The 26674-nt window shown below is 65.5% G+C and overlaps 1 protein-coding gene across 12 annotated transcripts in view; it reads right to left on the minus strand.

Annotated features, from left to right (window-relative positions):
- The window catches only part of TSNARE1 (t-SNARE domain containing 1), a 103304-nt gene extending 97367 nt beyond the window's left edge, over positions 1-5937 (minus strand). For 11 of the 12 annotated variants that reach the window (XR_005368846.1, XR_005368844.1, XR_005368843.1 and 8 more), the window contains exon 1: positions 5889-5937. The gene's annotated coding sequence lies outside the window, so the exon portion shown is untranslated. Of the gene's footprint in view, positions 1-5390; positions 5660-5888 lie in introns of those variants that run through there. The other variant, XM_038555656.1, reaches the window with a different exon arrangement.
- Between the last annotated feature and the right edge of the window lie 20737 nt (positions 5938-26674).

Consider the following 26674-nt stretch of genomic DNA (forward strand, 5'->3'; position numbering starts at 1 on the left):
GCCCACCCACATTTTCAGCCCCTCGCAGCTCCCTACCAGCACTGCGGCTGCCTAACAGCTCCTTCCAACTGCGAGGTCCCGCTTACACACTGTTAACTGTGCACCCACCACGTGCGCTTCCCATCCTGGGGCCATGGAGACAGGAGAGACACAGGAGAGACACTGCGGGGCAGTGTGCAGGGCGCCCAACACCGACGCAGCGAGGAACCAGCCAGGCAGCCCCCCTCTCCCCGTGCCCTGCCCTCCCCAAGGGCTCAAGCAAGCAGCAGAGGCAGGACAGGCAGGCTTCCAGAGGGCAGCGCTCGGCCGAGCTCCAACACCTGGAGGAGGTCACCGGGTGAGGCTGGCACCTGCCATCGCCCGCACACAGGCAGACACCCGACGGCGGGCTCGGCAGACCACAGGCTGGAAAGGTGAGCAGGTCACAGGCCAGGAGCCGCCAAAGCCAAGGGAGGGGAGGCGCCCCAGGCTTCTCAGCAGAAGAGGGCCACGCCCGTGCCACAAGCACCAGGAAGAGCCACGACCCTGAGGGGGAACAGAGAAGGGGGGTCGGGGGCTGCAGACCAGCCCCACCCTGCAACCCAAGATTTTCTAGACCCCTGTCTCCACCACAGCCCTAACTGCCCCCCTCACCCCTACCCCCAGCACACTCATTAGCACCTTCCCTGTGGGAGACGGGGATGAGGGCGGGGTCAGACCTCATTAGCGGCCTCGAAGAGCCTGCGGGGAGCAGCAGCCAGCCCAGGAAGGAGGCCCCGGCTGTGTGATGCTAATGCAGGGGAAGACCCGTGCTGGGCCACCTGCTTAGACACGGCCCCTTTCCAAATACGTGGCTGGAATGAATCAGGATCTCAGTGGAGGGCGGCCAGAGGCCAGAGGTCGCTGGGTCCGGAGGGAGGTTTGCACCCCTGCCTCCTCCCGGCTGGCTCTGCCCAGGCCCCTGGTGCCCCCCCCACTGGCCCTTCACTCCCCCCATCTGTCCCAGCTGCCAGCCCACCCTCCTCCTTCACCACCACCCCGCGCCCCCAAACACCAGGTCCAGTCTGCACCCCTCGGCCCACACCCAGGGTCTGGCTGGGGAGACAGGAGGACAGACGTGAACACGCGGACGAGAGTGGCACCAGGCCCTGAAGCCCTGAGAACGCTGATTCCTGCCACACGGCGAGCTCATTCTAGCCCCTTCCGTCCAGCGCTCCCTGGCCTCCAGGTTCCGTGGGCGGTCCTGCACTTTGATACCCTGAGTCCCAAGTCCCCAAAGCTCTCAGAGCCCCGCTCTCCTTTGGAATGAGCTAGACAGCAGCTCAATTCGGGGGAGAGGCCCAGGACGGAGTCTTTCTCCGCGCAACCACAGCAACGTTAACACTGTCCTCTAACCACAGGGCCTCCGCCAGGACCGAAGCGCCTCCCTCTGGGTCGGCCCCCCTCGGAACAGCAGGGCAGGAATGTGGGACAGGGGGGCCAGCTCAGGGGTGGGCGGGCCCTGCAGCCAGCAGGCTGGGTTCAAATCCTGATGGGTCGCTTACGGGCCTGTGCCTCTGGATGAGCCACCCGCCCCGGGGAGTGTGATGTGAGGACGTTAGGAACGCGGCAGCAGCCGGGCACACAGCAGCGCTCCCTGCTGCGGTGACAATGGCCAGTTGTCCAGAGTTCCCACCACTCCTACTCCATAGCAGCCTGCACCACACCCTGGTCGGCAGGCAGAGCAAATCCTCCAAAGCAGGGGCCAGCCCGAAGGTCACACGAAAGGGGGCCCTGCTGCCTCTCGGGCACCCTCTGACCCCAGAGCCCTCCCCGCGCCCTCCGATACCCCTCCCCTGGCTTCAGTGTCCGCCCCTCCGAGGGCCCGGTGCCCCCGCCCAGTGGCTGCAGGACCAGACGGGCAGGCTGGGGACGTGCTAATGAGCGCCATCACTCAGGATGCCACAGGGGAGACGCTGCATGGCCACGTCTGCAGGACGCCACTGTTCCCACAAAAGGATGCCAACGCCCCCGTCCCCCTCTCGGGGGAAATCAGAGGCAGAAAATAAGACCATTTCCATCGATCCAGTTAAAGACAATAAAAAGGTTTGCTGGGCCAGAGCTCCAGGCTGGGTGCTCGTGGGGTCATCCTGACTACCTGGCTCCGCCCTCCCGCGTCCACCTCAGGCAGGGTGCTCTCTCCCCCAAAGCGGGAGCATCCTGCCACCCCAGTCCTTGGAAAGCCCCAGGTGTCCCCAGCCAGCACTCGCTCTGCTGTGGGGACTCGCGGCACTGCTGCCACCACGGACCCAGCCACACGATACTGCGCCAAAGGGCCAAGAGGTCCAGACCCCAGGGACCCGGGCAGGGCGCAGGCCTCTCACTGCCCGAGGCAGCCTCCCCCACAGGCCCTGGCCCCCACCTCCCTAGTCCTCCCCCAGTGACCCTCAGCATGGCTCCCCACACCCCGGGCCATCAGCCTCCCAGGCCCTCCCAGCCGGGCCCCAGTCACACTGACCCGGGGGGACCCCTGCAACTGCTGGGCCGTCCCTCAGGTCCCCCCATCTGGAACCCCTCCTTTCCACTCCATATTACCCCCCTGCCACAGCTGATGCACAGTTTTCAAGATTCAGCTCAGCCCTCTCACCAGCACCCAGGACCCCTTCCCATATACGCACCCACACCCTCCCTTCCCACCCACAGTGGGAGCCCCTCCCTACCCCCCTGCTGACCACTCACTGTGACCTCAGTCCTGCGCACACGGGAGCCTCCCTGATGACTCGGGGAACACACTCGGGGCAGCCCCCCGTGCTCACCGCCCATCCTGACCTCTGTGCAAGGCCTGCCCTTTGAGAATCCTTCAGGGCGCTGCACACCTCACGTGGCAGCCGTGAGCACAGCCCGCGGCGGGGCGTGCAAGGATCCTGTGCACCTGGCCCCTGGCCCAGCACAGCGTCCCTGCGTACACGGACCCAGGCAGCCCACGAACCAGCCCAAGTCCTACTGGGGCCCCCTCTAGCCCACACAGAACCCAAAGACAGGGCAGGGCTCCATCTGGTGTGGTCTAAAGCCAAGTGTGCAGTCACCTTTACCCCACAGCCGTCCTACCCCTCACCAGGCTTCAGGCTGACGGGGACAATTCCACAGCTGCAGCGGGCATCTGAGGACTGGAGCGCAGAGAGCGCACTGAACCAAGGGCCCCCAGGAGGCATCCCCGGCCCTGTGGCCTCCGCCAGCTTGGGCACCTGCCAGGTACCAGGTCTGGCTCCCTGGCAAGTCCTGCCTTCTCCAGGAAGCAGCCCAGACAACTAGCTCCTTTCCTACAAGAGGTTCCCCTGGCGCTGACAGGCAGCGTGGTGCAGTAAGAACGCGCTTCAGGTCAGCTCCATCCAACCTCACTCCCTCGGCGCACAGCCACCTGCACTGCCTGGCTCCGGCCTGGGCCACAGACATGCGTTCAGACACGTGGCTCCCCGGGGCAGGGGGGGGGGGTGGCAGTGCACAGTGGCCCTGCTCGGGTGCAGGAGGAGGCCCCTCTGAGCCCCACATTTGTCACCCAGAACCAGGAACCGTAATTCCCGTCACCCGCCTCACGCACCCAAAAGGGGTACAGGTGGTCAGGCAGGGCGCAGAGCACAGGCAAGAATCCATGCGACCAAGCAGAGGTGCGGCCGTGTGGGGGCCCCGGCGGCCGTGTGGGGGCCCCGGCTCCCGCTGTCTGTGTGCTCCTCTCCCTTTGGGCTCCCGTTCCCTTTAGGGCGGAACGTGGCACAGAGGCGCGGCCACCTGGGAGCCAGGCAGCGCAGGGGCGCCACGGCAGAGAACGCTGCATCCAGGAGGAGGCCCACCTCCGGAGCCCGAGTGAGTGTCAGACGGACACCACACAAACCAGATGCTAACGATCACCAGCTCTCCGCCCACCACAAACAGGAGCCAGAGCGACAAAATGCCCAAGTCTTGAAAGCAACCATGTGTCCAAGGCTGAACGGATAATCTCTCAGGACTTGGCAGTGAAGCGACTTGGGGACAAGCTCCCTCTTCTGCACCTGTCTCTTCACCTGTACCACAGGGGTGATGACAGGCCCTTGACCTGGGCTCCCTGTAAGGATGAGCTGAGCCCCTGGGCCTCACGGCTGAGAACCAGAGCCTGGCACCCAAAGTGCCATCTGAGTGCGGCAAGTATGATGAGCACCACCATCCCCAGGATGCCCACCCGCCGTGCTACCTGGCCCGGCTCAAATCCCACACCCTAGGAAGACCTCCTGCTCTGGGACCCCGAGGCACGCATCTAGCCCTTGCCATTAGTGGCTCAGGGCACACCTGGTCACAGTTGGAGTCTTCTCTCCCCAACTGGAAGGTAAATCCCACCTCCCAGCTTCGAGCTTCCCCACATCCTGAGCAAACCGCCTGCCCCAATGCGTCTCTCACCGTGTTCTCTTCGCTGTCTCACAGCGCCCACCTACTCCTTCATGGAAACCTGCTCTCTAGACTCTGGGCTGGGCACCCAAGGTACAGGGATGACCAAGACGGAGGGCCCTGCGCGGTCACGTGCGGGATGATCACAGAAGGCAAGCTAAGGCACGGGCGCTAGGGCCACAGGCATGTGGGTGAAACTCAAGCAGGGGAGGCAAGGGACAGGGACGGAGAGGTTCCAAAAGACACATCGGAACACAGGGCCATTACAACAAGAGGACCTAGCTGTTGTGCTGATGAAGAGAGACGTGGGACGTGCAAGAGACAAGGCCTCTGACACGACGGCGGCATGAAGCAAGTCGTGGAAGACGTGGCTGGAGGGACATGCAGGAGCCAGACCCGACCCTCACCCTGCAGGCAGCAGGCCGCTGGGGAAGGAGACTTAAGGATGCCTGCCTGCCTGCCCGGGAGCCTGGGAGCACCAGACCTCACCTGCACAGCAACTTGCCTGGATGCCGTCAGGGCAGCCAGGCCAACAGAGAACAGGTGCGGAGGTGGCCCAGCTGAAGCTCCACTGATTCCAGGAAGCCTCTTTGGATTTGTCCGCCTCCTACCGCCACCTGCAAGCACACTTTGGCTCCTGACCCTGTACTGCCCCGGGCAGGCATGTGCCGCAGCAGGTTTCTACCGGGGACCTGACGCAGGACAGGCTGGGTACCTCTGCACGGGCTGCATCAGCATCCTCACCCCAACTCTGTGTCCCTGGGGGGTACGCTGAAGACCACTCCCGGCGCCTGCCTCCCCGGGACCCCACACGCCACAGAGGTGCAGCGCCAGCCAGAGCCGGACGCAAAAGTGGGGCCAGAGAAGGCAGTCCCCACGATCGGCTGCAAGTGCCCGCAACAGGTGACCCCGGCCCCGGCCCCGGGGGAAGGGCTGGACGCGAGGGCGCAGGGGAGCCAGGGGAGCTGGGACGGCGGCGGACCCAGAACCGCCTGCGATGGGGCGGCGCTCCATACCTGACCACGCTGGACGGCGCACACGGAGCCGGGCCCGGGAGCAGGGGGCCGCGAGCCCCCCACGGGGCCGGGGCACGTAGGGTCACCTGCAAGCTCCGCGGCCGCTCAGCACGGGTGCAAACGCGGACGAGGCCAGAAGAGAGCGGACGCGGCGGCCTCGAGGGCGCAGGGCTCCCCGCCGCCCCGTGCACCCCACAAGTGGGACCCGAGGCCTCAGGGCGGAGCGCATGCGCCCTCAGGTGGGTCCCCCGCGCCCGCGTCCCGGGGGGCGGAGCCAGGGCACCCCCGGCCCGCCGCCCGCCCCGCCCCCAGACGGCGGCCACGCCCTCCGGAGGCCACGCCCCCTCCAGGCCCCGCCCCTCCCGGGTCGGCCCCACCCGCGGAGGTCCCCCCTCGCCGCGCCGCGCCCCGCGTGCCCCCAGCCCCGCCCCGCCCCCGGGCCGCGCGCCCTCCCGGCCGCGTCCACCTGTCCCCGCCGGCCCGGCCGCGCCGCCTCACCTGGGCCGGGGTGGCTGGCGGGCGCGCTCCGCGGGCTCCCGGCGGCAGGGGCGGCGCAGGGGGCGGAGCCGGGACCCAAACGTCACGTGACGCCCCTCCCGCCCCCGGGCTGACGCCGCGAGGTCGCCCCCCCGCCTCCGTCCCATCGGCCCCGGCGCCTCGCGCCAGCCAATGGCCACCCGAGCCGCGCCGCGCGCAGGACGACGTGCGCCCGCGGACTACAAGTCCCAGACAGCCCCGCGCGGACGACCCGAAGCGGCCGGGGACGGCGGCCGGCTGGGCCACAAAGTTTCCCAGAGTGGCGCTCCTGGCGGGCGTCGATCAAGGGCTGCCCCGGGGACCCCGGGGAGTGCGCCCCCCCCAGCCCCGAGAGATGACAGGCCCGCGGTCTCCCCTCGTGGAGCCGAGGCTGGCGGGGACGGGCATGTGGGAGGAGGTGACCACCAACGTGCCCTAGACACCGCGTGCCCGGGGCTTGGCGGGAGGTGCCGGGCGCGCTGGGAGCCCGGGAGCTCGTGCGCAGGGGTGAGCGCCGTGTGCATGAGACAGGCTGTGCACACGGGCCCTGGGCGGAGGTGCGCGCAGGACCAGCTCGCGTGAGCGCAGGACGAGGGCGTGGACGAGAGCAGGGGGCACCTGCGCGGGCAGGTGGGGAGCGCAGGGCACGGGCTGGCCAGTGTGCGTTTGCTCAGAGGAGCCTGTGCGGGGCTGGCCCAGGCTCTTGGCCTCGAGTACTGACCATGGCCTTGGGGCATGTGCCCCTTCCACAGAGAAGCCAGGATTTGGACAGGGCTTGGCCCGCTGCCCCCGGCCGCTGGGGTGCAAAGGAAGCCAGGTCTGGTCCTGCAGAGGCGGCGTCGGTGACTGCTGACCACAGCTCGGGGGCTTCGGGGTGGAAATCTCCCGGGACAGACGCCTGCCTGACAGCTGGACGCTGGCGCCCCTGGGTTGCCAGGCCCGTGCCCTGACGGGTCTCAGCCGCCAGCAGAATGAGTGGCGGGCGTTGGCTCCCACAGGGAGGGCTCTTCCCTGAGAGCAGGAGTCCGCGTGTCCTTAGCTGGAAGCCCCCCAGGTTGGATCTTTAGGCCTCAGCAAGGGGGTGGACATCAAGGTTGGAGATGGTTGGAGGGTCTGCAGAAGGAACCTCAAGGCAGCCCCGCTACCTTGTCCCTGGAAATGCTTGTTCTGACATGAGACACAGCAGGGCGGCTCCAGGGTGGCGCTGGCTCCCCGGTCAGTGTCGGCAGGGGTCTGCTGTGAGCCTCCCTCCCCCGCTCTCCATGCTCTGGAGCCTGGCCCCTGCCCAGGCGGCACAGTCGGCACGCCCACCCTGCTCCTGTGGCCCCCGTCTGCTCTCCATCAAGTCCCGTGAGCCCGAGGCTCCCTGTGGCCCGGGGTCCCACTGTCCCCTACTGACTGAGCTCCGGTTTGGGTTAGGGCAGGAACGTGCCCAGCCTCATGGGCAGCCAGGGCCGGCCACATGACTGTCCCGTCGGGGGGATGATGGCGGAAGGCGGAGTGCTCTTCGGGGCCCTTCAGAAGGACGACGCGGTTGGCTAGCTGATCGGACTGTCCTGCTCTCCTTGTCCTCATCCTCTCTCCAAAATGCAGGCAATACATGGGGACAGTGGCCACTCGAGGTGCAAGGGGATGAGTCCCAAGCTGAGGATGGAGAACCTCTGCCCCAACTGCACCCCAGCCTTGTTGTCACTGGGGTGCCTCCTTCCTTCCTGCTGCTGTGGGCACCATTCCCAGCAGATGCGACCCCTGTGCCCCTCAGGATGGCCCGGGTCACCCCTTCAGGTGTGTGTCCTGCCTCCTGCAGGAGGAGCTTCTTGAGGGGCAGCCCAGACATTTGCGCTTGCGTGGCGGCTTACGGCTGAGGCCTGGCGTGTGGCGTGGACTCAAGGAGCAGGGACAAGTGTGTGAGGGGGCACGCGAGCTGTACCCGCAGGGCTCACTTTTCCCGTGGTGCTCCCCGTAACACAGGCCAAGCGGGGTGGAGGACTGGGTGAATCTGGGAGCACAGCAAGAGGGGCCCTGCGCAGGGGGCAGGGCAAGAGGGGCAGGTGCTGGGCCGGGGTGGCATGAGCCCAGCACATGGCATGTGCCACGCCTCCAACCCTGGGAGACCATACTTGTCACAGCCCTGGGCTCCTAGGGGACCAACCCCGGCATGACACTTGTAACAGCCTCCCAGGTATTTGACGCCAAGCAGCAGTGCCAAAAAAAAAAAAGTAAAAGCAAATCCACGAGTGTTACCTTTGTGAATCACATCGCCTGCGAGGATGCGTTTGCCGCCCCTCCCGGGAGACCGCAGAGCCTGCTCATGCCCCATCCCTGAGGGAGGAGGTCCCTGCACACCCCAAGGAGCGCGCTCCGCCCACACCCGCGTCCCAGCCTTGCCACCTGGCAGTGGCCGCTCTCCTGTCTCGCCAAGTCTTGCCGTGTTCATCATCATTTACTCGCTCAACGATCTTGGCTTCTACTGGTAGGCAACCCGCGAGGTCCCGGGGGATACCATACAATTAGATCTGGTTGCTAAGGACAGAAAACCCCAATAACACTGGCTTAGACAAGATCGGTGTGTATTTACTTCCAACGCTACACCCCCAAGGCCAAATAGGCAGCGGGGCTGCGGGGGTGACCTCCCAGTCACTGGGCCCCCAGGTCCCTTGACTCTGGTTGCTCCTCCAGGTGGGTCTTCTGCTGCCGCGTGGCCTCACGTCGGCGTCGCAGGCAGCAGGAGGGAGAACTGGACCGTGGAGAGCGCACGGCACCCTCTGGCCCCAGCCTGCCTGTTGAAGGACACCTGCTAGATCCCCACCCCCTGGCCGGAGCTGGGTCCCTCGGCACCTGCGGTGGCTCAGGAGGCTAGCAGTGTCCTCCTCCTGGGGACTAACATCCCAGCCGCGCTCTGGCCCCCGGGCCTACTAAGAGGCCGGGGATGGGCTCACCTAGTCAGGAGCGGACCTTGACACCGGACAGGCCCAGGTGTGCGCTGGGAACCTGAGTGGAGGCTGCACAGGAGCAGAACAGGGGCATTGGGGACCCAACGGGGGCTGGGGTCAGGGAAGGCCCCCCCTACCCGACCCCCGACAAGGAGGCGGACACATGGGAGTCTCCAGAGGTAGCGATTCCAGGAGGGGGTGGTGGGTGTCCTGAGTAGCCTGTCGGTGTCCTGTGGGGCTGTCCCACACCCCTCCGTGGACACATCCTGACCTCTGCAGCCACCACTGACTTCAGAGCCCCTGGTGCTGCCACCTCTTCAGCTCCTCACCTGCAGGTGGGAAACCCGGCCGAGGCAGGAGGGACACACGCTGCTGGGCGCTCCCTGCAGGGTGGGGTCATGGGCCGAGGAGGCAGGCACGGACTGTGGGGAGGGTCCCGCCACTCCATGTGGCACACGGCCTCCTCGTGCCTGCACCTGCACCGTGTGCGCGATCGGCCCCAGGGTGGTGAGCAGGGGACCCTTGCTGGGCGCACGGGCAGCCAGCGACGACTCGCGGTGAGAGTGGGAAGGGAGGCAAAGAGGGGCTGTGGCCTCGATGCCCCCAGCGTCCCTGGCACTGTGGTGGCCCAGACCCAGAAGGGTGAGCAGAGCCGGGCACCTCTTCCCGCTGCCTGGGCCCGTCCTGCTGCACGTCCAGCGTGCCCTGGCCACAGAGGGCCCAGCTCTCCGGGTCTCACGCGGGAGGACAGAGGACCAGGCAGGTGGCTTCCTTAGGAGGTGACTGAGTTCAGGACACACACAGGTTGGGTTATAGGATGCAGACAGAGGCTTCCATCCTCTTGAGCTCCAGGTGGCCCGTGGGGGTTTGGGGATGGTCGGTCAGGCCAGCACCCTTTCCCAGGAGTTGGGTGGGCGGGACTCCTCCCGTCTCAGAGAGTCAGGGTGAGGGCTTGAAAATCAGGAGCAAAAGAAGTAGGCAGCAGGGGTGTGAAGGGCAGAGGTGGGCCCCCCTCCACCCTGCGTGGGGCGCCGTCACCCCACACTCTGTGCCCCCCTCCAGGCTCCTGTGGGAGGCACACACGGAGGGGTCTCTCCGGGCAGGGCAGGAAGGGCAGCCTGGAGTGGGCCTCCCGTGAGCCAGGAGCAGAGCCAGGGCCCCGGGGGTCCTCACAGCAGAATGAACCTACCTGCAGCCCACACCCCACTTAGAGCCCTCCGAGCGCGCCCCGCTTAGAGCCCTCCGAGGCACTCTGCGAACGCGGCACATTATTCCTTTGGTAACGAGCGTCTGTTCAGGGACGCGCAGGAACATCTTCCTTCCCCCACCTCCGGGCTCCCCAAGGCCACAGCCATCCAGCAGCCCCAGCCTCCCGCCAGCCCTGTGGCGCCCTCCCCAGGGGGCGCAGCTTGACCCCTGCTTGTAGGGCGTGGCTGCCAGGGGGTCGGCACGTCAGACACCCGCCCCGAGCCTCAACCCCCTGACACGTGTGGGCGGCACAGAGCATGATGGTCCTGGCTCTGTGGCGGTGACAGGGGGCCTGAGCGGGTCATGCCAGCAACGCCGTCGGAGGTGCTCAACCCCGGGGCCTGGCCCCCTGGGAGCCTCTGGCGCCCGTGAGCCCATGGCGTGTCTGACTTGTCATCGATGTGTCAGTGGGTGCCAGGCGCTAGCCCAAGGACGTGCAGACAGTGCCCTCAGGAGCGGAGGGGGTGGCGGGGGCGGCGGGGACGGCGACGGGGACAGTGGGAGCGAAGAACCACCCACTGGGCCACGAGTGTGTTGCTAGAAGGTATGAGGAAACAGTAGGTTATTCGAAATCCAGAGTGCGAGAAGGGTGTACCCGGGAGGGGATGTTGGGCCGGGTGCTGAAGGATGAGTAGGAGCTTGTCAGGCAGGACCAGCACGAGTCCTGGATGCTGAAGGAATTTGCATCCTCCTCCTGCTGGCAGTCTCTCCCAGACGCCCACCCCACCAGGGCAGATGGGGGCGCCCCGCCCCTTCCAGGTGCACCCGCACCTTCACCGAGTCAGAACTGGCTTCAGTGTGTGCTACGCACCCCAGCCCCCCTCCCCCACCGCTCCTGCGGGGAAGCATGGTAATGAGATGCTAATGAGCGAAGGTAAAAACACAGAGAACAGCGTTTTGCAAAATCACAACACTTTGTACTTCCAGGGCTCCCTCCCCACGAGCGAGCTGCTGCCGAGCTGAGCGCTGTGTGGAGGCGAGAGGCGCCCGCGGGGCCCCCTCCCGGGGTGCCCATGGGGTCCGCAGGGGGCGGGAAGGTAGCCCCTGCCCCTGGCCTTGGCCCCTGCTCCGACTGGGGGGGGGACCACCCGCCTGATGCCCCGCTGGGCCACCAGTCACACTACGATCACGTCCGAGTTCCCTGACCACCGGGCGGACGTTCCAGGCCCTTCCAGGTGCCACCCCGCGCCCAACGGGGCTGTGCCGTCCCAGCTCTGCCTCCACCCCGCCCCTACCCCATGGGCTCCTCTGCCAGGAAGGGACAGTCGTCCATCCTTGGAGGCATCCTGCCCACACACTTGGCCTTCCCCCAGGAAGCCTTCCTAACCTGGGCCTGGTGTGGGGCCTCCTCCAAGCCTGCCTCTCGGGGCGCTGATGGCACCATCTGCCCCACACACACCAGAAGCCACTTGTTTGCAGCTTCCCATCGTGTTTGCTGAGTGAATGATGGCCTGGGGGCGCTGAGCTGTGGGGCTCGGGAGGTGGTCTGGACTATTCCGGGGGAAACTGAGGCCAGAGGAAGGATGCGGCCTCCTGGCCCATGCGGTGATCTCCCCGCCCGGCTGTGATGCGCAGCGGGTCCTCAGGGCCGGGCCGCTGCACTGGCCACACGGTCTCTCCCCTTCCCCTGGGTCCTCAATGCTCCCCACACTCCGACGATGCCCTCTGAGCCACAGCCCCCCACAGTCCCTTCTCTGCCGCTCGGGGTCCAGGCTACAGGCTCTGAGGGACAGGTGAGCAAGGGGGCTGGAGGCCCCACCGTGGGCTCCTGCTCTGGGGCTGACGGGCCCCGGGCTCTGTCACCCCCCAACCTCACGGTGCCTAAGTGATTGGAGGGGCCTGGCACCAGGATGGACGGCGTCTGTGGCCCCTCGGGGGTCGTGGAGCCAAGAAAAAGGTGATCTTGGTGATCTAGGCCGGACGGAGGTGAGCATGGAGTGAGATGTGGCTGCTAGAGGAACCAGGGGTTGGTCCTGGTTCAGACCTGGCTCTTGCTCTTCCTTGTGTGTGACTCGAGCAAGTCATTTCCCCTCTCTGGGCCTCAGGTCCTCCTGGGGAAATGGGTCCCTGAGACCAACCATGTGGATATAACGTGTATAGAGCCTGGCACACAGCTATTTGTACTTTGTACCGTAACCGAGTAGAAAGGGGAACGCAGGCTGTCCCAGCTGGGAGGGGAGGTGGGCTCTGTCCCCAGGAACCTCATGCATCTGTCCCTCTGCCCTGGGTCCCTGGCCCTGTGGGGGTACGGCTCACCGGCCTCCTCGGGCGACCATGGGCGGTGCCGGGGTGGGAGGTGTTGGGCACGTTGCCTGTGTCTGGTGATCACTGTTGTGTTTAGAGGGCTTGATGGGGATCCAGATAGAGCGAGGGCGATCTCAGGAGGCTCCATGGAGTGCGGGGCAGTGAGGGCTCCACCTCTCCTGCTGGAGACAGGCCTGGAGGGGACAGACAGGGATGGGGCAAGGGGCCCAGATGATACATGGACCTGTTGCTGGACGTCAGTGGATCCATATGCCCAGCTGGAAGCCCTCTGCTTCTCCCACCCAGGCCTCCTGAGGCCAAAGCCAGGGTCAGTGGAGGTCCAATGAGGTAGGGCCTCAGCCTGGACCTGAGTCTGGGTCAGCAACGGACCAGGGCCAGGGCCCAGAGAGTGACCAGGGTCCGGGCCCAGGGTGTGACCAAGGTCAGGGCTCAGGGTGTGACCAGGGTCAGGGCTCAGAGTGTGACCAGGATCAGGGTTCAGGGTGTGATCAGGATCAGGACTCAGGGTGTGACCAGGATCAGGGCTCAGGGTGTGACCAGGGTCAGGGCTCAGTGTGTGACCAGGGTCAGGGCTCAGAGTGGGACCGGGGTCAGGGCTCAGGGTATGACCAAGGGTCAGGGCTCAGAGTGTGACCAGGATCAGAGCTCAGGGTGTGACCAGGGTCAGGGCTCAGAGTATGACCAGGATCAGAGCTCAGGGTGTGACCAGGGTCAGGGCTCAGAGTATGACCAGGATCAGGGCTCAGGGTGTGACCAGGGTCAGGGCTCAGAGTGGGACCAGGGTCAGAGCTCAGGGTATGACCAAGGGTCAGGGCTCAGAGTGTGACCAGGATCAGAGCTCAGGGTGTGACCAGGGTCAGGGCTCAGAGTGTGACCAGGATCAGGGCTCAGGGTGTGAGCCTAGGGTCAGGGCTCAGGGTGTGACCAGGGTCAGGGCTCAGGGTGTGACCAGGATCAGGGTTCAGGGTGTGATCAGGATCAGGACTCAAGGTGTGACCAGGATCAGGGCTCAGAGTGTGACCAGGGTCAGGACTCAGGGTGTGACCAGGGTCAGGGCTCAGAGTGGGACCGGGGTAAGGGCTCAGGGCGTGACCAGGATCAGGGCTCAGAGTGTGACCAGGGTCAGGACTCAGGGTGTGACCAGGGTCAGGGCTCAGAGTGGGACTGGGGTCAGGGCTCAGGGCGTGACCAGGGGTAAGGCTCAGCCTGGTCCCCGAGGTAGGAGGTGCCTACAGTCCGCATCCGCAGGCAGGACCCATGCTCAGGTCCCACGGGGGAATGGACCCCAGCAGGCATCCGTGGTCTGGATCCTTCCCGAGGCTGCCCTGAGTGCTTCACCCACAGCCGAGGCAGGGCATCCCCAGACAGGAAGCCTGGGCCCCTCGCTGCCGAAGCTGTCCCTGCCTAGGTGCTCCAGGGAGGGCGGCTTCCTCCCTGGCTCCCTCTTCCCCTCCATGGGAGCCCTGCCTCCTCAGCTCCCTGCCAGAGGTGGGGGAGTCTCAGAAGCAAGTGCTTCCCCGTCAAGCCTGTCCCGTTTCCCAGTCCCGGGCCTATGGACCCCCGACCCCCCTTCAGGCCAATGCAGGCTGCTCCCCGCCACTTGGGGGCCGCCTGTCAACCTCCAGCCTCCCTGTGTGGGGTGTGGGGACTGGAGGACTTGCCCGCCACCCTCAGGGCAGCCGCCACCCCAGACCAGCTGACAGGTGCTGCAGAGGCCCACGCCCTTGTCCCGGTCGGGGCAGCTCTTCAGGGCCATCCCACTCCTGTGGCGCCACCCAAGGCCCCCGGGACCCGGCACCCAGTGCAGGCTGTCCCTCCACCGGCCTCACCCGCTCGCCCCTGACAGGAGGTGTCCCCATCAGTTTTCCCGGTGTATTTCCAGCATGTTAATCTCAGTCTCGGGGGCTGAACGCCTGTCCTGTGGGCCCCGTTGTGCCAGGACCCCATTCCTGACGCTCCCCTGTCCCGGCCGGGCCCTTCCCACCTTCTCTGCCCCTCTTCTGCTGAGGCTGCTCCATAGCAGATGCACATTTGGAAGGCGCCAGTGTTTGCACCACAGACAGGACCTTGTCTGAGAGCTGAGGAGCAAGATGGGGTGCGCAGGGTGCCACACGAGCTCCTGGATCCACCTAGGCCTGAAGCAGTCTCCTCCCTGGAGCTGGCGGGGGTTATTGGGTTTTCTTGCCCGGCCTGGCCAGGAGGCACTCTGTGACGTGAGAGACACCTTGCAGGTGGGGCGGCCGAGGGGAGCTGTGGGGCGGCAGCGGGTGCATAATGAGCAGGGGATGTGGCTCAGGGCTATACGGGCCTCAAGGAGTCTGGGAAATCAGCTGCCGTGTCCTGGAAGGTCATTTCCGGCCATCACAGCCCACCTCCGCCCTGGCTCCAGGGAGTAGTGCTGGGGTCCCTGTCTCTGGGGAAGGGGCGGGGTGGCCCATCCGTCAGCTGACCCGGGCAGCCAGCAAGCAGGACCCCAGGGGAAGCCGGGTCAGCCCCGCGCAGGGGGCGAGCACGGAGGCTGGAAAGCAGGGCCAGGCTCGGGCACCACTCGGGGAGCATCCAGCCCCAACAGCGTGTCACCGGTGGTGGAGGGGACACTGGTCAGCTGCACCCTGCGCAGCCCTCCCTGCACCACGCCTGCCATCCAGCCCCGAGGCGGCAAGGACAGCACAGACACCTCTCTGGTGGCAGGAACCAGGTGGCCGGTGGCTGACCCGAGAGGTCCCGTCCTCGGATCCCACCGCTGGCCCGCTGCCCTCCCCGCCCCCCTGACCCCCACCCCACTCCCCTGCCCCTCGCCCCAGTCCCCTGGGCAGAGTCTTCTGGAACCTGCAGCCCCTGGGCGGAGTCTTCTGGAACCTGCAGCCCTGGACCCAGGGAGACCGAGGCCCGAGGAAGGTGGGGGGCTAAGAGCCCTGCGGTGGAGGACGGGCCCGTCCCCGCCCCATCGCTCCCGACTCGCCTGGACGTGGGCTGCCGAGGGGGAGAGCGGAGCGGGCGGCTGCGCGGGCGGCCGTGGAGAGCACAGACCGCCCGGGCCGGCAGAGGTGTGCCCACAGCTCCCAGGGGTGTCGGCCCCAGCGGGGGTGAGAAGGGGCCGTGCGATGGTGCGGGGGCAGGCCGCCCGGAACGGGGTCGAGGAGGCAGGGAGTCAGCGGGGGACGGGGCGGCGAGGGCCAGGCGGCAGGGCTCCCTGCGCAGGGGGTGCGGGCCGGGGTGGCTGCTCAGGTTCTGGGTGCAGGGCCAGCAGGCGCCCCACACCTGGCCCCCCGGGACACCTCCATCACCCGCCCTCCGCCCTCCCTGCCCTGCCCCTCCCCTGGGGCGCTCAGCTCACCCACGTTCCCGGAGCTTCTTGGGGCCTCTTTGGGTCTCCACCTTGGGGCTGGGAGTTCTCAGAAGGCCACCCGCCGGCCAGCCCCGGGCACCCCATTTGCCTTCTCCTCCCATGTGGACACAGGCAGGCACCCCGGGGGCCGCGCCCGGGGGAGGGGAGCTCAGGCTCTGGGGCAGGCAGCGCGGCACACTCCACGGCCCGACCCACCGAACGTGGCTGTAAAACCCCGACGGTGCGCGGAGCTGCCCAGCGGGACTGGGGACGGGCCGTGTCAGCCCGTGACCAGGAAGGACGGCCGTAATCCGAGGCAGCCCTCGCGTCACTGGTGTGTCACCCCATTTTCGCTCTGGCGTCCTGGAGTCTGGAATGGGCGCTGGTGCCCACGGGGAGGTCGCAGAGAGTCCCTGCAGTCTGGCTCAAGCAGCGACCCGGAGGACTCAGGACACAGAGAGCGGACGCCTCCCCCTTCCCGCTGGGCTTTCCTTTCCTCTGCTTCCAGCCGTCCCTGCTGCTCACATGCCGCTCCAGCCCGCGGATGCCAGGTGGGCACAGGAGCGTGCCGCTCCCCCCTCCGGACGCAGACCAGCCCCTCCGCAGCTGGACCGTCACCTCTGGGGTGCACTGCGGTCAGGCCCCAGGTGGGCTGCCCCCCGCCAGCCGGGGGTCCTCCCTGCCTTGGCCCGTCCTGCCCCCTGCCTGCCCAAAGCATCCGAAGAAAACCCTCCCTCAGCATCTGTCTGGCATCTCCTGTGCCCCTTGCTACCCCTGCCCGGCCTGGGGCTTGTGTCCCCTCCAGCGTGTGGTTGACCAGGGGGGACCACAGTCACCCCCACCCCAGCTACAGCTCCTGGGGCAAGGCGCCATTCCGCTTGCCTAGGGACACAGAGTCCTGGCTACCGGCTGAGCCCACACGGCCAGCCCCATGTCGGGATGTCCCAACATTCCCAGCAGGCAGCGTCTCTAGCCATTTGGCCCAGGCCCCACGGCTGAGGCCCCTTGTCCTTCAGGAGTGGGAGCCTGGGTGTCTTGCTGGATGAGAAGGGGCCCAAATAAACACCTCACCTCCCAGCCTGCCTTGCAGCGTGATCTGAGTTCTGGCCAACAGACTGTGTGGGGAGCTGGCACCCTGATCACCCTGGACCTGAAGCCTGCAAAGCTCAGACTTCCCTTTTACGTCAGCCGACCCGTCCGCCGTGTGGTTTAAGCCAGCTTGGGTTGCGTTTTCAGCCACAGGCCAGTGAAGCTTCCAGAAAGATAGGACGGAGGAGACGTGTGCTGTGAGGGAGGCTCAGTCTTCCTGTGTGAGGAGAGAAGCCGGAAGGGAGCCTTGGGAACCCACAGAAGGCTTCCTGGAGGAGGAGGAGCCCTGGAGGGCCGGGTCGGAGCCTGCCGCCCTCCCGCAGCAGGAGGAGCCGCCGCCCCGGCTGCCGAGTCCAGCACGCGTGCGTCCGTTTGGCCCAATTTAAAATTCGCAGGTAGCACCTCGCACCTTCCTGGGAGCTGCGAAAGGCACAGCCTGACCTTCGTGCAGCCTGGGAGGTTTCATTTCTCACACCACCCACATCTTTCAAGGCCCGAGGGGTTCGCCGCGCCATTCCCCTCCGCCACACACGCGTGTCAGGCCTGCACGCACACTCACCCTGAGGTCTGCACACACACTGTGTGTGTCCGTGTGCACAAACCGGGCAGGTTTGGGCTGTGCACGTGTACACGGGGCTGCGCCCAAGCACGAGGGTGGGGTGCACACCCACGCACCCGTGTGTGGTGTGAGTGGGCATGCACACATCTGCATGTACTTTGTGTGTGTACATGCTTGCACACGTGCACGCCCACGCACCCCTGGGGGGCACACGGGGGTGCACACGCCAACATGTCTGCTCTCCCTGCTGATTCAGCAGTGACTGAGGCACTCGGTGAGCAGGGGGCCCAGCCAGACCTGAGGGGTGCCCCCCACGGACCCTGCGGCCCCCAGTGGCTGAGGCCTGGACTCAGCTCTGGGCTCCGACACTCCCGGCGCTGCCCCAGCTCAGGACGGAGCCTCGGAGCAGACGACCCATCCGCATAACGGGCGCCCCCGTCCGCCCTGGCGCTCAGGATGGCAGCAGGGCACCCGGGCCGGTGGGAACCCCAGGGAGCCCCCGGTCGAGAGGGCCCCGCCCCAGCTTGCCCTAATGCTCCCCCAGACTTCTACATGAGGCTTCGGAGGTGGCGGTCGGCACGTCAAAGACCTGGGGGCACTCTGATGTGTCCACCCCGTCCCCGTCCCAGGCCCAGGACACAGCAGGGGGCCGCTCCCCAGGTCCCCGGGACCCTCAGCTGCAGTGAGCAGGGGGAGGAGCTTCTGTGAGCCAAGCATCTCCCCGGGCAGGAAACCCAGGCTGTGCCCTTGACCTCGGTGGGTCCAGCCCCTAGGAGCCGGGTGAGGGCGCGTCTCCAGCACCATCCATCAGCTGCGCGCCCAGGGCCTGTCATGTGACTCCCTTGGAGCCAGGGAGGGGGAAGGGTGGGGGGACAGCCTTGCGTCTTTCCTCCTTTTACGTGTTGGGAAACAGCCTCCCCCCCTTCTCAGGGTTTGGGGAGCAGCTGTTCACGCCGTCTAAATATGGGGCCAGTAGGGCGCCGGCGGCCGTGGGCATTAAGGAGGTCAGCCCAGGAGGGACAGGCTCCCCGCCATGACCCCATTTGTGACCCACATGGCTCACCTGGCCCGCCCTGGGCGCCAGGGGAATGCAGGGTGTGATTCTGGGGGCATACAGCCATCACCTCCTTACCCCCCCAGTGAGATGGCTCTGTAGACACCCGTGGGGGGCAAGCCCTGGGCCCCTTCTCCCTGCTCCCCACCCAGGAAGCGGGGCTCTGGGCCTGGCTGGGGGCTGGGGGAGCTGCACATGGGGAGCTCAGCCCAGCACGAGGTCTTCTCCTCTGCATTAACGCCGGTCCCCCAGCGCCGCCAGCCACACGGTACCCCACCCAGCCCCCTCGGGCCCTCGGGGACTAGGCTGCAAGAGTGACCTCAAGGAACACAGACAACAGCAGAGCTGTGATGGGCCCGAGGCTCTGGGGCTTTTAGGGGCCACGCTGGGGTCTGAGGCTGCCCCACCCAGTGGAGGGCCCCGGCCTGACCCCAGCACCCTCCGGCCCCCACATGCCACCTGCACCGCCAGCAGCGCCATCACCGGCTTCCGGACGCCATGCCATCCTCTTGCTACCCGGCGTCCCACCCGTGCCAGCGCCAGCACCATGGGCGATGTCCTCGTTGTTGTCACGTCGGCAGCGGGGCTCCGGGGACGCGGGCCCCGGGCGGCCAGCAGCGCCTCCCCAGCAGCTGTACCGTGGCCTGGCATCTCCGAGACACTGCGGTGGCCTGGCTGCCCACCCCTCGCCCTCCCGGACCCCCCGGCCCCGGGCCCGCTCACTGGCAGCCGTTCCCCTCCGCTAATTCCCTGAACCAACACTAATGGAACCCTCTCGGCTGGCTGGCTTTGGTTTTTGTTGCCTGTTTATTTATTTTTTGTCTCCGCATCTCACTCTTTTTTCTCCTCTAAATTGGCACGGCGCGGGGAATTCGCGATTCACCCTCCTGGTTCCCATTCCGGCGCGCGCTCCTCGCTGCTGCCTTAATTATCTAATTTGTAATATTTCATCTCCCCTCCCTTTCATCTCTCTCCGAACACCCCGACCGGTTAAAATAAATATGTATTTTTAATTTTGAGGCGCCTAATTTAATCTGGCAGGCAACATTCCGCCACTCACTGGCACGCCGCTCCGGCTGAGTCACACTCCAGGCCACCAGGCGCACCAGCCTCCCGCCGTCCCACCGCAGGCTGTGCGGGGGGCGCCCCGGGAGGCAGGCCTTTCCTCGAGGGAGCCCACCCAAGCCCGGAAGCCCGCAGGAGGCTCCTGGCTCCACCGGAGCCTGGTTCCCCCACACCCTCCTCCCTCCAGAGGCCAGCGGGGTGAGGGAGGGCCGCCAGCCCGTGAAGGGATGAGGGCCCGCCGCCACCTGCCCACTGAGTTCCCGCCACAAGCTCACGGGTGGGCCGGGGGCAAGGGGTGAGGGCTGCACCTGGCCTGTCACCGGCCTCCCAGGACAAGGGTGCCGGCCAGGATGGAAGCAAGAGCCCCACTCTGTGCCCCTGGCCAGGCCTGTGCTCCCCCGACCATCTCCTGTAGCCCGTTGACTGGAAGGGACCTGACATCCCCGAATTACTGAGCACCCTGCCTCCCAGGGACGTCCACCTGCTTTGCTCACTCACCCGTCCATTCGTCCACGCATCCACTCAGTCAGTGTGTCTGGCTGGCGGGGAGGAGATTCGGGATCTGGGGACTGAGAAGTGAGGTGTGCGGGGGGATGGGGTCCTGGCCTCAGGAAAGCTGTGTGCTTAGGGCTGGAGACGGCGGGAGTGGGGCCAAGCGCCCAGGCCTCCGGGTGTCTCCTCTGGGCTTGGCGGCCACTCCCACAGCAGCCCCTGGGGGAGACCTGAACTCAGGCTGCACCCAGACCCTCCGCCACCCCAGAGGCTCGGCCCAGCATGTCTGCCAGCCTCGCCAGTTCTTTGTGCTGATCTGTCCCATCCTGTCCCTTTCCCCTCAGCCTCCAAGGCCAATGGGACTACCCAAGGGACGAGGACAGACACCAGGCAGTGACAAGAGACTCATCCTCGCCCACCAGGCCAGACCAGCTACACGGTCAAGCCTAGTGGCAGCCACATAGCAGGTGCGCCTGCCCTGCCCTCTGACCTATGCGCATCTGCTGCCAGGAGCACGCCCTAGAAGACCCCCCACGCACCTACGAGGTCGCGGGAGGACGACTTGTGCGGCTTGGTGTGGAGAGAGCACGCGCACCTTGCCTGCACATGCCAGCCACTGCTCAAGGTCAAGACAGCGCCTCCTCCATGTAGGCGACACCTGGAGGATCCGGGAACGGAGTCAGGACCCAAGAATGGACGAGCCACCGTGGCCTATCCCCGATGGGGGATTACACAGAGCGAGGACGCAGATGCACAGAGCTGTACGTGCCAGCTGGGTGCCGCCCATCCGGGGCCCTGCAGAAGCTCAGGCGCCGTTAGAGGCCGCGTGGGGCCCAGCAGGGGGAGCAGGGTCCTGGGTCAAGGGAACAGATGCTCGGACTGGTCCACTCTGCTTGGCTGTGTGAGCTGGCCCTGTGTGCCCAGTCGTGAGTGTAGGTGAGTGCGTGTGACTGCATGTGCACATGCAGACACACCCCAGAACTGAGACAGTGTGAACATGGGACACAAGGAGCCCTGCAGGCCCTGCAGATCCAGGCTAGCACGGGGGCAGCCAGGGGGCAGCAGCAGATGCCTGCCTGGCCCTGGGACGGGGGGTAGGGGGGGATGCGGGGGGGGGGGGGCAGGCAGGCAGGGGTGGGGAAGGGGCCTGCAGAGCCCTGGAGGGTTCTCTGGGGTCTAGGGAGTCTTCCCCTTGTCTTCCCGAATCTCCGCATCTGGACTCACTTAGGCCTCCATTCACCAGACGGTGGCCATGTAAGGGAGCCCCTCGGCCCTGCTCTCAGCAGGTGTGGGGTACAGGCACGCCTCTCTCCCACAGGCCACCCCGCCTGAGCATGGGACACCATGCCGGAAAGGGCTGCCTGGGAGAAGAGGGTGTAGGGACAGACTGAGAGGGGACCCCCACGCCCGGAGCTGCAGACTGGAAAAGGAGCCAGCGGACTCACCACAAGCAGACAGACAAGCATTAAATAAACCAGCCACTGGCTCCAGGGGTTTTGGGGCGGGGGGGGCACAGATTCTTGTTTTTGGCTCCCTGAGTCTTCCAAGCCAGGCAGACCCACGCTCTTCAACATCCCAAAAATCACCATTGTCTTTATCAGCACCACCATCACCATTTCCACCACCACCACCATCACCATCACCGCCATCACCTCCTCCATCTCCACCACCTCCACCATCACCATCACCACCATCATCATCTTCACTACCTCCACCACCAGCAGCATCACTGCCATCACCTCCACCACCACCATCTCCACCATCACCACCATCACTACCATCTCCCCGCCCCCCCAAGGTTCTGGGCAGAGGACCGTATAAGTCAAGTGGAGGCAGGCAGGTGGTAGAGAAGAGCAGTGAGGATTGGCAGGTCTCAGGTCCTTGCCAGGTGGCTTGCCTCTTGTGTGACCTTGCACAACTGACTTGCTATTTCTGAGCCTCAGTTTCCCCATCTTTAAGAAGGAAATTAAGCTCCCTGACCTCTCTACTTTTCAATGCTGTTTTGACAGTGAAATAATTGGAGACATTTGAAGGTGTCAGGTAAATTTGAAAGTGCTGAGCAAATGTTATGCGTGATGATCATCACCATGTAAAGTCCAGTCCCAGTCATGCTCCTGTCTCCCCCCCATCTCAGCAGCACCCACTGCCAGGTCTTGGAAGCACCCAGTCCCAGGAACCAACCCCAGGAGCTGCAAGATTGGCTCCACCTTTGACTGGTGGAATGCAAACACAAATGAACATCCAACTCCCTCTGTCCCTTTGGAAGACCCCCACCTGGTGTGGGGTGGGCTGCCCTCTGGTTCAGAACGTGGAGGTGGGCGAGGCTGGGGGAGCCTGGGCGAGGCAGAGGAGGGAAGGCGCAGAGGCGCCAGCGCTGCCCTGAGAACTCGCCGAGCCTCAGCTCCACAACACATCAGCATGTCTTCACAGAGATGCAGGCGTCCTTCATTGTCTGGGATGCCCGTGGCTGTCCCCTGTGTGCCCAGGCCACTCCTTCCCCTCCTCCCTTCCTCCAACTTTCCCTGGGCACCTGCACAGGCTCTGGATTGGGTCTCCCTCAATGGCGGTTGGGCTTCGAGGACAAACAAGAGATGACCCCCCAGTCCCACCCCCTACGACAGTGATTCAGTGTGCAGGCGGATGTGGGGACACTGAGACAGCAAGTCACCCTCCCCTCAGGGAAAGGCGGGAGTCCTCCTCAAAGGTGACATGGTCCAAAGGGAGAGGGAGATGCTCCAGACAGAGGGCACATCGGGAAGGGACTCAGGAGAGCGAGTGAGAGCCCGGCTCAGACAGGGAAGGGCAGGGGGAGGGGTGGGCAGGGATGTGGCAGGAGGGACAGTCGGGTGGACCCCGCTTGGGTCGGGGCTTCTTTGGCAGGAAGTGGAGAGTCACTTAAGGCTTCGAAGCCCATGGAGGTCGGGGGGTCATGCCTGCCTTCAGGAGGATCCCTGCCCCCGCCAGTGAGCACAGCAGTGTCGGGGCCAGAGTCCACCTCAGCAGCCCTGGTGTTTGCTACAACTGTCATTAAACCTGCGGAAAAAGGGGATCCCTAGGTGGCGCAGCGGTTTAGCGCCTGTCTTTGGCCCAGGGCGCGATCCTGGAGACCCGGGATCGAATCCCACATCGGGCTCCCGGTGCATGGAGCCTGCTCCTCCCTCTGCCTGTGTCTCTGCCTCTCTCTCTCTCTCTCTCTCTCTCTCTCTGTGACTATCATAAATAAATAAAAAAAAAATTAAAAAAAAAAACCTGCGGAAAAAAACAGAACTATCAAGGCCCAGGTGAGGAGGGGCCTGGCCCCCCGCCGTGCTTCAGGGCTGTCAGGTCCCACCTGTGTCCTTTGCCCCTCCCCTAGGCAGAGGGTGCCTCCTGCGGGGGGGGGGGAGGGCTGCACCCTGGGGCTCATCCCGCAGAGGGACAGGTGCCAGGGGCCTCCCCGCCGCCTGCAAGGTGGCCACCAGCTCTGTCATGCGGGGGTCAAGTTTGCTGTGCGCCCCCAGGCCCAGGCCCTGGGCTCCACGCCGGCACCCTGCCCGCTGCGGCCCACACAGTAGACAAGCCAAAGCTACTCCCCGCCCCCCCACCCCTGTCCTCACCTGAGCCCCAAGGGGGCCCCCCCGATGGTCACCATGGTGATACCCTAACCAGATGGAGGAGGCCTGATGGAGGCTGTCACCAGCCCTGGGCCAGCGCTGTCCGTGTGCTGGGCTGCAAGAGAGATCCTGATGCCTCGGAAACCCTAGTGCCCCATCTAGGGGACAGGGGAGCCATCCCACAGTCATGGGGACAGGGGAGCCATCCCACAGTCACCTGTGGTGGGATCCGCATCAGATCCCACCTTGCTCTCCGTCTGAGAAATGTGAATCTGCTTGGGAGGCGCTGACTGTCCTGAGGCTGCCTGCAGGGCCTGTATCCTTTCTGGAACCTGACATTAGGGCCTAGGGTCCGCTCTGTGAGGGTGAGGGAGGGGCGGGCTGTGGGGGGCTCCGTCCTCCCCTCCGGGTGCCGTGGGTCCTGTGGCCCATGCACAGGTCCACACACGCACTTGCACAAACACACACTCACGCAGGTGCACTTGCTGCTCATGCTGCTGCCCCCCAAGGCGCATGTTCTGTCTCCTTCCCCCTCCTCGGGGCTCTGTGTCCATTGGGTGGGCTCAGGTGCCGTAACAAGGGGCACCACAGACTGGTGGCCAGAGAGTCTCCACCACACAGTCACCTGGGACCCAGGCCCCTCTATCTGGAGCCCGCCAGCCCCAGATCTCGTGGGTCGTCATCTTTATCAAGCAGGGGGCGGTATGGAGCCAGTCTGGAGGCCTCTAAGGACCCGGGCCCATGGGCAGGCACTCCATCGGCTGTAACCAGTCACATGATAAGCTGGGGGAGGGGGCACTGGGACCTAATGGGGGCGTTGCTTGGGGGGGCAGGTCATTGTCAGCGTCGTGAGTGCACTGAGGGAGCCCGTCCAGCACACAGGACAGCCTGGGCTGAGGCCCTGCAGGGGACAGGGCAGACAGGTGGGGTGGCCCGGGAGCTCAGTGCACAGAGTGGGAGTCAGGCTTCCGACCCAGGCCCCGCCCCTATTCCGCCCCAGGTGGATCTCAGACTTCTGGGCTCCAAGGACTCAGGGACCGGCCCCCAGGGTGTCAACCCCACAGACCTCTAGGTGTCCAAGGCCACCCTTGGAGAAACCCAGGTGTGCAGTTGTGTATCTATGCCCTCTGGGCTCAGAGTCAGGGCTCTCTCTGCGATCAGGAATCAGGATCAGTATGTCTGTCCACCCGCCTCCTGGGCTGAGCTGTGTCCTGGGGTGGCCCGATCAGAACCCCCACCAGGGACAGCTGGAGACAGTGAGCTCTCCCGCCAGGGCCACGGGTATGGGACACTGGGGCCTGAGGCTTGGGGAGGACCCATGTGGATGCACAGGTTGTGTCTGGGGTCCTTATGTTGAGTGTGCACAGCTGTGAATATGTGGGAGAATGCCATCTTGGTGGGGGGTTGGGTGGGCGGCAAGGCTGGCTGGGGGAGACCTTGGCCTGCCCCCAAGAGATCTGAGCTGTCCGAGCTGCTTGGAGCATGCTGTGTGCAGAGTGTGGCCGATGGAGAGCAGAGCCAGCATGGCCACCTCCGGCCTCCCCTCCCTTCGGCTCCCGGATCCCTCTGAGTGTTCTGGTTCTCACTGTGCTATTTATTAAATGCTTAATCTCCCACCACCAAAAGTTTCCCAGAGCTTGCTTGGTATCCTATGTTCCCTGGGCTTGCTAAGCCCAGAGAGATGGCCCGGAGGGCAGCTGTGTGCTCAGGCCCTAAAGTCCACCCAGCCTCTGCTTTAGGAACCAGGACCATGAGAGGTGGGGGTGAGGGGGCCTGGTGTGGGCAGGGGCCCAGCACTCAGGATGCGCTTGAGGAAAATGGGTCCAATGACTGCAGGTGATGCTTATCCAAGTGACCAGGTGTTAGAGAGTCAGGACTTGATCTTTGATTATGGATCAGTGATCAGTATATGCCCAAGATCAGGGCTCAGCCAGCAATGAGAGATGAGCACATGCTCAGAGTCAGGGCTCAGTCTGTGATCAGAGATCAGAATCAGCCTGAGATCAAGACCAGGGCTCAGTACATGCTCAGAGTCAGGGTTCAGTCTGTGATGAGGGATCAGGATTAGCCTGGGATCAAGACCAGGGCTCAGTACATGCTCAGAGTCAGGGCTCAGTCTGTGATGAGGGATCAGGATCAGCCTGGGATCAAGACTAGGGCTCAGTGTGTGATGAGGGATCTGGGCCATCGTGTGACCAGGCCAGGGCTGTCAGGAGGCTGTGGGGAGCACTGCAAACAGTGCTGGGGACGGGTCCAGGGAGGTTCCTGGCCCGGGGCCACTCCCTCTCCTTCCCTTTCTACCTGTCGGTCTCTCGAGGACCCCCTATACAGAGCAAGTCTTTGGCCCGGGCCCCACCCTGGTTGGAGTGAAGGCCTTGGGGCGGTCCTTGCCCCTGGCGGGGCGACCTTGCGCAGGTCACATCCCCTCTGAGCTGCGGGTTTCCAGCTTTGGAAGGACACCTGCCTCGGGGTGTCTGGGACCAGTCTCTTCCGGGAGCAGGGCGGCCGAGCAAGTGCCAGGGAGATGGACAGCCAGGCTTTGGCATTTGAGGGGCCTCGATGGCCCAGGGGTTCCCCTCCTGCCCCCAGCAGCATCGGGCTGGTGCCCGCCCCCCCTGACCTGCATCTCCTCCGCCCAACCCCCGGGTGTTAGGAAAACCCGCCATTCGCGCCTGCTTCTCACTGAGAGCTGTGAGAGCCATGGTTGAAAATAGCCCGAAGCCACCCGGCCTCCTCCTCGGGGCAGGGCAGCACGGGCCGGGCCTGGCGGCGCGGGGGCCACTCGGCTTGCACAGGCTCACCCACGGCTCCCCCCTCCCGCCCACTTCTCAGGAGAAGGCGGAGGACCCAGCAGCAGCACCCTGGCCAGGGGACTAGGGGGCGGGGGGGTCCCAGGGGCCGGGCCCCGCGTCTGCGGCCCGGACAGCTCTCCTGGGGCCGGGTGTGGACAGTCTCCGAAGACTTGGTCCCGAGTGTCCTCCGCTCCTGTGCGCTGCGCCAGGTCCGGCCCGACGGGGACCCGCTGACGGCCTTGGCCGGAGCCCTCACCCCTCTGAGCCCTTCTGTGGAGCACAGAGGAACCACGCTGCCCTCCCAGGCCTGAGCACCCTGCTCCCCACCCTTCACCCCTCACCTCTGCCCC

Source organism: Canis lupus, chromosome 13 (genome assembly GCF_011100685.1).
Source record: "Canis lupus familiaris isolate Mischka breed German Shepherd chromosome 13, alternate assembly UU_Cfam_GSD_1.0, whole genome shotgun sequence".
NCBI lineage: Eukaryota > Metazoa > Chordata > Mammalia > Carnivora > Canidae > Canis > Canis lupus.